Source organism: Pelodiscus sinensis, chromosome 10 (assembly GCF_049634645.1).
Source record: "Pelodiscus sinensis isolate JC-2024 chromosome 10, ASM4963464v1, whole genome shotgun sequence".
NCBI lineage: Eukaryota > Metazoa > Chordata > Testudines > Trionychidae > Pelodiscus > Pelodiscus sinensis.
This window is the reverse complement of record NC_134720.1, coordinates 27,292,660-27,305,629: the sequence shown is the minus strand read 5'-3', so window position 1 is coordinate 27,305,629 and position 12,970 is coordinate 27,292,660. Positions and strand designations below refer to the sequence as shown.

General features: G+C 48.6%; 1 protein-coding gene across 3 annotated transcripts in view; it reads right to left on the bottom strand.

Moving 5' to 3' along the window:
* The window catches only part of AADAC (arylacetamide deacetylase), a 105,855-nt gene that overhangs the window by 26,456 nt on the left and 66,429 nt on the right, over positions 1-12,970 (bottom strand). The window lies entirely within an intron of this gene.

The window sequence follows — 12,970 nt, the reverse complement described above, 5'->3', positions numbered from 1 at the left end:
TGTTGTAAATATAAAGGTTTTAGATATCATAACAAAATATCCTTTGTTTCAGAAACAAAAATTTAATACTTAGTATCCAAATTACACAAACAATAGGAGGTAACTGAGAATAAGAGAATGTAACTTTGACGGCTGTTGCAAGTAGTTGTGGGTATATACAGAACTATGTATATTTCCATATGATGTAGAAATACACAATCATATACATACACACACACACACACAGGGCTCGCTGAACCACAGCGAGCCCCGCTCGCCAGCCACACTGTCCGGCGATCTGCGCATGCGCAGATCATTCTGCGCATGCGCAGATCACCCGAACCCGGCTCTTCCGGGTTACAATCTACTTACCACAGGTGAGTAGATTGTATTATTTGTCAAGCCCTGTATACACACACACACACACACACACACACACACACACACAATCACATACACCTTTATATTGTATAGGAACATATTATACATTCTGCCTTTTTAATGCTCTCCCTAAAAGTAAATACAGCTGGCCAAACTGATCACTACTGTATCTTTATTAACATAAAGTCTGGCCTGTCATCTGTTCTTGAGAATTTTTCTTAGGTTCAGGGCTGTGAATTTTCTGTTCCTTGTTTGATGTTTTTTAAATCCCAAGAAGTGTCCAGTCTTTTTACTCAGTTTTCATTGTCAGTCCACTTCCTCAGTTTTCAAGGGATATCAGTTTAAAATGTCACTTGTATCTGAAAACTTCCATCCCAACTACTAGTATAAAATGGAGATTTCTATAACTGGCAGATAAGAAAAAAAATCTTCCATTTTTGCAGGTTTTTTTTACTTTGTGTATACTTACTTTCACAATTTGCCATGAAGAGTAAATCAATTTTCCTTTTTTGGTATGGGATTTTCCACACAGCACCAAGGAAGAGAAAAATATTTTTTTTAAATATAGGAGACTCTGATTATAAAGTTCCTGAAATTTCTATGTGTACGGCCCACAGCAGCTTTATATTTGTCTGGTTCTTTCTCCCTGAAAAAGCTTTTAGACCAAGGTGTCCCTTTTAAGATTAATTTCACAGAGCTAAATACTCAATCAATTAAAAAAAACCACAATACACACACACTTAGGCAGGAAGGAATCTAATGATGGGTGGGGGGAATTATAGAATCCTGATGGCAAGAAAAATGTTCCACAAAGTGGAGATTACTCAGGCAACAAAGGAACTCCTCTTTAGCAAATCGTTTTACAACATTTTATACTGCTCTACATTGACTTAACCCTGGTACACAATTACTTCATTACGCGGAGTAGCCATGCACCACACCCAGTCTTTATAGTGTGTTCCCAGCAATAAGAGCCCCTGCTATGCGATGAAATAGCTTGGAGCTAGAAGACTATTCTTGACATTAACATATAAATGAGCAAATTAGTTCCCCATCCTGTAAATAGCTCCACACAAGTGCAACCCTGTTATTAAAGAGAGCCCCACTTGAAATCAGTGGGACGCTGGACACATACATGCCTGCTGGTTTGGATCCAGTCACAAGATGCAAGTGATAACCTCCCACTTTATTACTGAATTCTTACATCCATTGTTGCACCCTTTTCATACTCCTAAAGTATGGTAGAGCAGAACTCCACCCTGTTGGTAAAAGTCCAGGAAAAAGTGAAGCTGAGTATATTTTGCATCTATGTTCAGGGAATCAGCTTCAGTGGAGCAATGCTAATTTAAATCATCTGAAGATCTGGCCCTGGAAATCGGAAAGCAGGGAAATCTTTGCACAATTTTGTCTTGGAAAGCACAACCTACACTCCCCATTATCTTTGTAAGGAAGAGAAAAAACACTTCTATTTGCTGTTTCTCAGCTTCATGAGCAATTTTATCTTATTTGATGCAGTGTGTGTGTATTTAAATTTAAAAAAAGAGAATGGAAGGCCCAAAAGACCTTTCAAATTAGATCACCCCTTCATATTCAGATCTGTGATTAAGTGACCATAATTTTCAGAGCACATACTAAGTCAGTTTCCAGGGGATTCTCGGTATTAACTCTAATGGGAAATCAGGAATATCAAAGGCTTTTCTATGGATTGCCTCTATTTAGAATGGCTAGAATATAGCATTTCTGCCAGTGGAAAGCATCCATCCCTGCTGTTAGTCATCCATAGAGAACCAGAACATCACAGTGCTAATAATGACTGCTTTTCATTAGGGGTGTGAAAGGTTAACCAGTGAACATCACCCTTTGCTTACTGGTTCCAGTTAACCAGTAACTGGAGCAGCTCCCCACCTCTTGTCAGGAGCAGCCCCTGTCTGTGGTGGCCTGGGTGCCCCACAGTCAGGGGCTGCTCTGGTGTCTGGAGCAGCCTCTGTCCACAGGGAGCCCAGGCCTGCCACAGACAGACAGTCTGGGGCAGTCTCCTGCCCTGATCCTGTTTACTCAGTTAATTGGTTAAACTTGAGGTTAACCTAACCCCTAACTCCTAACATTTAACTGGCTAACTGATGAACCAGGATTTTACATCCCTATTTTTGACACTAACCAGCACAGTAAGTGGTTACTCTTGAGTACATAGCAGTCAGGAGACCAAAAACCATCACAAGTAGAACACCTACTGAGAGTCTAATCAGCAAGGCCAAGGATTGAGTGAATTACTTTACCATCTTGTTTCTAGTGTTTCCAATCCCGAACAAGATTAAAACATTTTAGACCAGCTTCAGATCTAGTTTATTTTGGTATAAATCCAGAGAAACGATCAGAGTCCAAGAAGTCCCTCCAGCTTCGCACTGCGGATACTCTGGGCAACGAACGTGAGGAAGTCTGCACTATTGGTACCAGTACAGGCAGTCCCCGGGTTACATGGATCCGACTTACATCGGATCCCTACTTACAAACAGGGTGAGGCAACCCTGCACTAGCTGCTTCCCCCCAGCAGACCAGGGAGACGTGGAGCGGCTTTTCTCAGCAGACACCTCAGCTTGAGAATAAAGGACTGAGGGAAGTGAGGTGTGGGAGAATAAAACTGAGCTCTGGAGAAATGTTTGGCTAGAGTTTCCCCTACAATATGCACCAGTTCCGACTTACATACAAATTCAACTTAAGAACAAACCTACAGTCCCTATCTTGTACGTAACCCGGGGACTGCCTGTACTATACCAATTCCATGGAGAGAGGACTGCACTCTCAAATGCTGATAATGCATCATTCTTCATCAGTATCACTGAATATAAAGTGGTGCGCATAACAATGCATAATCTCTGATTTTTAGGGGCTTGAGACTGTTAGAGCCCATGAGAGTTCAATGGAAGCAGGATCATTTCGGACTCTCACGGTCATTAACAGGACTTGTGCATGTTGATGAAATTCTTGCACACTAGACCCAGTAATGCTGTCAAAACACTGCACTTGCCAAAAAAAAGTATTACTAGAACTTGGACAGACAATGGAGCTGTGGGGGAGAAGAGGGAGGCATTTCTTGGTGTCCCATTCAGACTGGTTTAGGTATTAGTGTGATGTTTGATAGCTATAGAAATGCATTCTGTTTGTATGTGCCATTTCAGTATGACAAAACTTTGTCTTAATAATAACTTGAGCCCATTTTAAAGAGCTTTCCCTTTTATAATTTCCCAGGCTGGAATATAGCGCAGGTTTCTCTCTAGTTTAATATTAAACCTTTATCAACAACTCCTTTAATTTTCCCCCAAAAAAACCCCACATAGATATCTGTGCTGGACACATTATTTATGGCCCATTATCATAGCTGGACAGCCACAGAAATTTGGGATAGGTTAGAGGTGGATGATGTTCCTCAAGAAATTTTCCCCATCCAATCTAATGACTTTGCAAAAAGGCCATGATTTGCTGCAGCTGGCTCTGAATATTGCATCATCTGTGTAACTATGTACTGTCTTGAATTATATATATTTCCTTTGTCCCCACTGAGGTGTCATGAGTTATAAACTTTTAAAACTACTCCCTTTTCTCATTCTGTTTTTCCTAGCACATCTGACAAGTGTGACTAGACAAAGAATATGAGGCTATACATTGTACACTACAGTATAGAAATCAGAGTGTGAGAGAAAGTGAAGAGAGATTACCTCATGATTTGCCCCTGGCTACCTAGTGAGTCCGCAGCAGGGCAAGGATTAAGAGTCTGGATCTCCAGACTCTCAAAGCTCTAGACAACACTGCTTTTTAAATTGTATTACACATTATTCATTCATACTCAGGGCCATGCAGAGTCATTTTGAAATCATCCATGTCACATTCTGTAATCATCTTTTCAAAGAGTTCTGTTGAGTTTTAGGCATATCCATAGAACATTCTACCAGAAATAATTTCTTTTTAAATATTGAGTGAATACATTACTTATAGAAGCAAACAGCTAAAGATGCTAGCAAATGCTATTCAAACTTCACCATAAAGCCCTGTTAAATAATGCCCATCCATCCTTTCACTGCAAGAGGGGTCGGGAACCTCAGGCCTGATGTGACCCCCTGGGTTACCTGAATCCAGCCCCTGAGGCTCAAGACTACCCCACATCATTGGGGAGCCTGCGCTGGCATTCCAGCCCTGCCACTGCCCCACTATGGGGCTGGAGCACCCAAAATCTATGAGGTTGGGTCCCCCTAGGCTTTGGTGTGGGAGGGAAATGTGGGGAGTGTCTTTCCTCCTTAGTCATGGCAGATTTTTTTGGTTGGTTCTCACTTGTGTGCAATCCCTGATTGATTTTTCAGTGGGTCTGCGGCCCCTGATCCAAAAAAGGTTCCTCACCCCTGCACTACAAGATGTCCACGAGTGGAATGTCAGGAACTGAGACCATCAAGCATGTCTGCATTTGCCCCTGGAAACAAATACCATAAAATCGTGAGTATAATGCTTACTTTTCCCCCTGGGTTTTAAGGGTTAAAACTGGGGTGCGCATTATACACAGGAGGTAATTTGTAACATTTTTACCTCACCCTCCCAGCCAAGCTCCCAGAGAAGGCCCGGCACACGGGCAGCTGGGCAGGGCCCCCACCCCCGGCAGGCACGAGCTCAGCTGCCCTGCCCACTGGCTCCTTACTTTGGGAGCCTGGCTGAGCTCGCGCTTGCCGCGGGGGCCCTCTGCCCAGACGGCAGCTGAGCAGGGAGCCCCCGCAGCAGGCGCGAGCTCAGTTGGCATAAAAGGCCACCCAGAACCAATTCAGCCAGGGCTTTAGATCATCAGTTACTTCCAAGGGCAGGTGCCAGAGCCTGGCAGACACATGCACTTAAAGGGACCCTCCACCCGGAAAGCCGTTTCTCTGCTTCTGCTGCATGCTTGCTACCTCTTCAAGGCACAGCAAAGCTCTCCCAGTGCCTGTTGTGGTTGCCCTTTTATTTTTGGATGCCACAGCTTTTTCCTTTGAGCCATGGAAGCAGAGCTGCCCCTGGCATGCAATGGCACCACACGGCCATGCTGCAGTTGCAGCAGCACTTTGTTCCAGCTGCCTTCCTGGTCCTGCATGAGCTGGACCCCGAGTTTATTCTGGGGACCCTCTCCCTGGGTGTGGCTGCTACACTCTGGCAACCACATCCCACCATGGAGAGGTATTTTTGAAGGCTCAACACCAGTTTGGACTGGTGGGACCGGCTGGTCATGGAGCAGTGGGACGGCCAGCAGTGGCTCCAAAACTTCCGCATGCAGAAGGCAATCTTTTTGGAGCTGTGTGCCTGGCTCGCCACCACCCTCCGGAGATGCAACACCCACCTGCAGCCTTCCATCTTCCTGGAGAAGCAGGTCGCCATCGCCTTCTGGAAGCTCACCACCCTCGACGGCTACCAGTCAGCGGGCAACCAGTTCAGCATGGGGAAGTCCACCGTCGGGGCCCTCCTCATGGAGGTAAGGCACTCTGGGGCTGCAGTCCCTGCATGGCTGGGGTGGGGAGAGGAGTCCTGGAAAAGGGGGACCCTTGGAAAAGGGGGGTTCGGGACTGTGGGGGATGGAGTGGGGGGGGAAGCCCTATCCCTGGGGAGTTGTGCTGTGCCACCCTCACACAGCTCTGCTGCTGGGAGGGTGGCTCCTTGGATGTTGGGGGGGGCAGAGGAGGGGAGCAGGGTGGGCACCTCCCAAGGCCTCAGGAACCCTCTCTCTCATTCTCTATTTTGTGTATTTCTTTATCTCTTTCTGCAGGTTGTGAGGACCATCAACTCCATCCTGCTGCAGAGGGTCATCCATCTGGGAGACCTGGATGCGACCATGGCCAGATTTGCTGCCCTGGGGTCCCCGAACTGCAGTGGAGCCATTGATGGGACCCACATACCAATCTGCGCACCTGAGCATCGAGCAGCCCAGTACATTAATTACAAGGGCTACTTTTCTATGGTGCTGCAGGCCCTGCAGGTCGACTACCAGGGACACTTTACAGACATTTTTGTTGGGTGGTCGGGCAGGGCACACAATGCCCATGTCTTCAGAAACCCCAGCCTGTATTGCAAGCTGGAGGTGGGCACATTTTTTCCCTGCCGTGAACTTGCCGTTGGGGATGTGCAGATGCCACTGTGCATCATGGAGGATGCAGCCAACCCCCTCATGCTGTGGCTTACGAAGCCATACACTGGCCACCTGGATCACAGCAGGGACCAATTTAATGCCCACCTGAACCAGGCCCGGATTCAGGTGGAGTGCGACTTCAGCCTCCTCAAGGCACATTTCTGGAGCCTGCTGACCCGCCTCAACATGGGGAAGCACAACATCCTCAAGGTGGCTGAGGCATGTTGTGTCCTCCACTACATTGTGGAGAGGAAGGGGGAGGCCTTCCTCCCGGGAGGAGGTGGAAAGGCCAGCCATGAAGGGCGAGCATTTGAGCAGCCAAGGACAGCTGCCACCTACCAGGCCAGGTTGTGCATCTGGGAGGTCCTGAGTGAGAGATTCTCTCAAGGACCCCAGTAACTCTCTTCACGGCCTCCTCCCTACGGGCTTGTGGCCCTATCCCTTCCCCATCACAACCCCTCCCTTCGCCCTTTCCCTGACCTTTCAATAAACACACCTGTTTGGTTTTCCAAAAAATGAAGTCTGTATTTATGAAACATTCAGAAAAGGAGGGTGGGGGGCGGGGTGGCTCATAACTGGGAGGGAGGGGGGCACAGATTTGGGTGGGACGTGGGGGGTGGCTCGATGTGCTATCTTGGGTGTGGGGACCTTGTCAGAGTTGGGGTTCGGTGGTAGGCAGGGGTTCGGTGGTAGGCGGTGGTAGGCAGAGTTGGGGTTCGGTGGTAGGCACACGGGGTAGGCAGGAGGAGGGGCTGGAGCGGAGTCAGGCTTGACGAGGGGGAGGGGGCATGGGCATTGCTAGGGGAGGGGCAGGGGCATCACCTGGGGAGGGAGCAGAGGCATAGCAGGGGGGGCAGGTGGCGGGGGAATAGGTATAGAGGAGCGGGACAGGAGGGTGGAAGCCAGGAGCAGCGGCGTCAGGTGGGTGTTCCGTCATGTGCGACATGACAGCACACATGTTGTCACACTGCTGCATCAACTCGTCTCATGCGCGGTTCTGCCACTCCAAGTCTTTGTGGACCTTGTGCACCAGGGTCTGGTAGATGTTGCGCAGGACCCTGATGTGCAAGCGCATTAGGTCTACTTGGACCCTGGTCCTCCGGGCTCTGGCCCTCAGTCCTGGCTGGTCCAGATGTGGAGAACACACTGAGGGAGAAGCAGTCAGGGATTCCTGCAAACACTGTCCCTAAGGCCGTGCCCTCCTCTGTGAGCAGTGACCAACTTAGTCTGCCGCCCAGAGGAGGGGCACGTCCTAGGTGCAAGGCCATGCGTGGCCTGCACAGCGGGACATGGGTAGCAGAGGAGCCGGGAGCAACCAGGTGCGGCTCGCAGTGCTGTGTGCAGGAGTGGCTGCTTTGTCGCACATGCAAGCATGTCCGCATGCTGTGCGTGGCACTCCTCGGTCTGCGTGGGGTTGTGCCTGTGCCCTTGTGGCTAGCCTGCTTCGACCCCTGCCGCCGCCCCTTCTCCTCCTCCTCCGTGGCAGGACATGTGTGACCTCCCCTGAGCCTGGCAGCAGGATCCCACCCATGCTCAGGGTCTGCCTGATGCATTCCCGTTCTGCATACTGATGCTGCACATGGTTGCACATGCAGGGACCACAGCATGATATCCAGCCCGAGCAGGGCACGCGACACTCGCACCCCCCTGCTCCCTGTGCACTCACCTACCCAGCTCTGTGTGTGTGTCAAAGTGAGACCACTCACCTGAAGATCCCTGCCAGGCATCCGAGGCGGCCTGGGAGACATCCTGGGTCACGGGCACCACCTCAAGGGACAGGATGTCGGTGCCCATCTCCTGCTCCTCCTCCTGGCCCTCCTGCTCCTCCTCCACAGAGACCTGTGGCCGGACACTGATGGGGGTCTCCAGGCTGGATTCCACCAGGACAGGTAGGGAAGATATGTTTCCCCCCCCGCCCCGGCCGGCCCCCAAGGATCTGGTGCAGCTCCTTGTAATAGGGGCAGGTGTGGGGTCCTGCCTCTGAGCATGAGCTGTGCTCTGTGGCCCGGACATATCCCTGGCGGAGCCCCTTTACTTTACTCCGGACCTGTTCCAAGGTCCTGGGTGGGTGTCTGCGCTCTGCCATGGAGTCAGCCATCTGGCCATCAATGTGCGCATTTCAACGCTTGTACCAGAGATCCTGCAAAGTCTCCTCCTTGCTCCACAGTTTGAGGGACAGGATCTCCAGCCCAGACCAGGACGGTGCGCACCTCTTGCTCCACCTGGGTGTGCCCTGGGACCCCTGAGGCTGCTCCCTGTGAAGGCCAGGGGAGTTGCAGGGGGCTCGAGGCTTGGCCCTGGCTGGCAAAGCCTATGGCAGGGAGAGCTGCATGGTGAGATATTGCTCTGAAGCCGACTTCCTGGCACAAGGCTTGTCCAGGGTGCCTGCAACTTTAAGAGGGGCCAAGAGACAGGAACTATAGAGTTGTGATTACTTTGTATAGAGTAGCCACCAGGGCACCTGTGCGATTTTGGAGGCCTCTTCTTTTGAAAAAAAAAAAAAAACCCTCCTCCCCGTCCACACATGCCTTTTTCTGAAAAAGCTCTTTTGAAAAAAGGCTTCTTCTTTGTAGAATGAGGATTACCAACATCAGAAAAACCCTTGTTCTTTCGATTTAGTTTCGAAAGAATGTGATTGCGGTGTGAACGTTCCTCAAGTTTTCTCGGAAAAAACGGGCTCTGGCCACTGCTGCTGTTGCCATGGTAGCGGCAGTGGCCCAAAGCCCCAGGCCCTTGTGAATAACCAGACCCTGGGTGCAACTGCCTTTTTTTTTTCCTTCCCACTGTTGGTGGCCCTGGGCCCTGTGAAGTAGCCTCTCACTTTCTTATTTCCTTGGACATAAAGAATAATATGTCTTAGAACTGAACATTAGTCTTCCTCTCTCTTTCTTAGTCCTCATCAGTCAAACTGGTTTGTCCAGGAATCTATCAAGCGCTGGCAGTTCAGTTGCCCCTCCACCCACTGTCATGGTGCTCCTGCTTTTTGCCTTGAAGCTGTCCCCTGGGAGCCTCCTGCTTGCTGTGCAGGGTGTGGGAGAGAGGAGAGGCAGGTGCTGATGTCAGGGTGTCCCTCCTTCTCCCACTCCTGTACCCCACCTCCACACAGAGAAAGCGGGATGGGGAGAGAGCTTGGCAAAGCAAATCTCTATCACTCTTACACACTGTGGCTACGTCTACACTGGCCCCTTTTCCGAAAGGGGCATGTTAATTTCACAGGTCGTAATAGGGAAATCTGCGGGGGATTTAAATATCCCCCGTGGCATTTAAATAAAAATGTCCGCCGCTTTTTTCCGGCTTTTAGAAAAGCCGGAAAAGAGCGTCTACACTGGCCCCGATCCTCCGGAAAAAAAGCCCTTTTCCGGAGGATCTTATTCCTACTTCAAAGGGCTTTTTTTCCAGAGGATTGGAGCCAGTGTAGACGCTCTTTTCCGGCTTTTCTAAAAGCCGGAAAAAAGTGGCGGACATTTTTATTTAAATGCCACGGGGGATATTTAAATCCCCTGCGGATTTCCCTATTACGACCTGTGAAATTAACATGCCCCTTTCGGAAAAGGGGCCAGTGTAGACGAGCCCTGTGTGTGTGTCTATCATTTTCACACATGCACACTGTCCTTCACTCTCCTCTTCCGACCCAACACACACATGGTGGTGGGGGGTTGTTGTTACTTCTTTTACTACTTGCAAAGTGGGTTAGTTTTGGTTTTTGACAGTTCTGTGCATTTCAGAATTTTCATTTCTCTCATACACTTACATTTACTGTAGCGAGTTCTAAAATGATTGACCTGTGGTAATCGCTGCTCCTGGACGTGGCTGGCATGTCCCTGCAGCCCCTGAGAAAGGCAGACCAGGAGGTCTCCTCATGCCATCCTTGCCTGCAGACACCTCTCCTGCATCTCCCATTGATCAGTAACAGGGAACTGTGGCCAGTAGAAACTGTGGGCTCAGTGCCTGTAGATGAGGGGCAGCACATGGCTCCATGGTGCCATCGCTGTACACGACGGCTGCTTTCAGGAGTGGTACAGGGCCAGGGCAGGAGTAAGCCTGACCTAACTTCACTGCTCCACCACCCAGAAGCCATCTCAGTTAAACGGTGCCCAGCCAGAACCTGCTTCCTGAATCCCTGACCCAGCTCTGAACCCCCTCCTGCACCCAACCTCCTGCCCCAAATGTAAGTCCCCCTTGACCCAAAGTCCTTCCCAGAGCTTGCACCCCGAAACCCCTCTCCCCTACCCAGGGCTAAGTCTGGAGCCCCTCCCATCCTCCAAACCCTTTGGCCCAAGACCAGAGCCTGCACCCCAACCTCCTACCCCAGACTGGTGAAAGTGAGTGAGGATGGGAGAGGAAGGGGGATGGAGTGAGCAGGGTGAGGCCTTGGAGAAAGGGTGAAATAGGGCCTCAGAGAAAGAGCAGAAAGGAAGTGGGACAGAGGTATATGGGTTTGAGGTAGATCTTACATTGCACTTAAGTTGAAAAAGTGATCTTGTGGTTAAAAAGGTTGGAGACCACTGTCCTAGGACAATCAGATGTCTCAGTATTTGGAGCTTCATCTTATACAAGCAATTACTGACTCACCCCCATCCTCTGGGGGAGCAGAAGGGAAACATCCTTATTTTTCACACTTGCTATCCGTACACCCTAAACACCACTCAATGAAATTACACCACAGCAACTACAGGCATTTTAAAATGTGTAGTTTTGCAGCCACCCTGGACAGTCCCTCTTGCATGGGGATAACTTGAAATCTGCTCATGCTGGTGATTTTATCCCTTTTGAAGGGCTCTCTAATGAAAAGTTTTCAGGCTTGCCAAGTTCACAAAGCTAACAAGAGTTATGTATATTAGACAAACGTCTCAGACACTTCACCAAAGAATCAATGCCCACAAAACAGATATTAGACAGGATCACAAAAAAAAAAAAGTTTCTTCCCATTTCAACCAGAAAGGGAATTGTCTCAAGGACTTAACTACCTGCATCCTGCTTCAAAGAGATTTTAACACCAGACTTGAAAGAGAATCCTCTGAACTGTCATTCATGTTTAAATTTTACACTTAGGTCTTAACAAGGACGCTAATTATCTTACCCATTACAAAGATAGCTTCCCCAATTATCACCTCTAATATCATTAGCTCACAGACATCAAATTTCAGAACAGAAGGGGGAGGGGGGGGGGAGGTAAATGTCTGTGAGCTCTTCTGTTCTGAAATTTGATTTGTCCTTTTCATATGTGTTCATTTTTTTTGTATCCTTTGGTATATATGGTTGTGACAATTTCCTTCCACTATTTGATCTGAGGAAGTGGGTCTGGCCCATGAAAGCTCATCACCTAATAAACCATCTTGTTAGTCTTTAAAGTGCTACATAGTCCTGTTTTTTGTTTCTACCCACAGAGATTTGGAACAAATCAAACAAACCAGTGCTGGGTGAATGAGATAGAGAGAGACAAAAAAATAAAATAATCAAAGGGCAGAGTCTAGTTTATTAACTAAATGGTTGTTTTCCCCCCTCTTATGCCCCACCCACAAATCACTTCCCAACTAACACAAATAGATTCTCCCACCACCCCCAAATACTTATTGCCTGGTGTCCCTGCAAATCATACCCAAGCATCCCAAGCTGGGAAACAAAGAAGTGAGACGAGTCCCCCGTCCCTCCCCCAATAAAACAGCACCTCTGAAACTTGAGCCCTGGTGTTTACAGCCTCCTAAACAGAGCAACTTTGCAGTTTCAACTATCAAGCTAAATTCGGACCCGTCCCTGCCTCCCTCAGTGTTTACCTTCTGTGTGCACTCTTAACAGGGCAAAGCAAAAAGCAGACATCCCGATAGAGGCAAGTCCCCTCCCACTTTATAGAGAACTCTGACAAACGTTTATAGATTAAAAAAACTTGCTGCAGCCTCTGCTGATTGGCAAATGCAGGCTGCATTTCAGGCCGGGGGAGTTTGAGTACATCAGAAGTTGTAGATGCATGTTTCTCACAACACTTCTACAGCTTTGACTGCCCAGAGCTGGAGACTCCAGTCCTGTTCAAACACACAGGAAGAAAAGCCCTGTTGTGTGAACATGGCGTGCAAGCATTAGTTATGTTAGTGATGGCTGCATAACTTATATGACTAAAATGAAGCCCAACACGTAATAGAGACAACTGCCTAGGTGTGCCTCAGAATGCAGGTGAATGTGTCCCGTATAGCCTTCTAGCCACACCACGATACCAATTATTTCTAGACTGCTGTGCATGGGTCTGTGCTGCTGAGTTAGCCAGCTCTTCCTTATTGCACAAGAGTACAGTTAGATCTTGCATCAGTACCCAGGGAAAGCGATTAGAAAGTCTAAGAGCTTTATATGTGATTGATTATATTACCACTTCTATAATTAGCTGGTGTTTATTCATAAGTTCACCCATGAGCGCAAGGACTATAAATCCCCCAATGCTGTACCATACTTAAATGCACCGCTCAATTTCCTTCCTCTGAAGTCTGATAC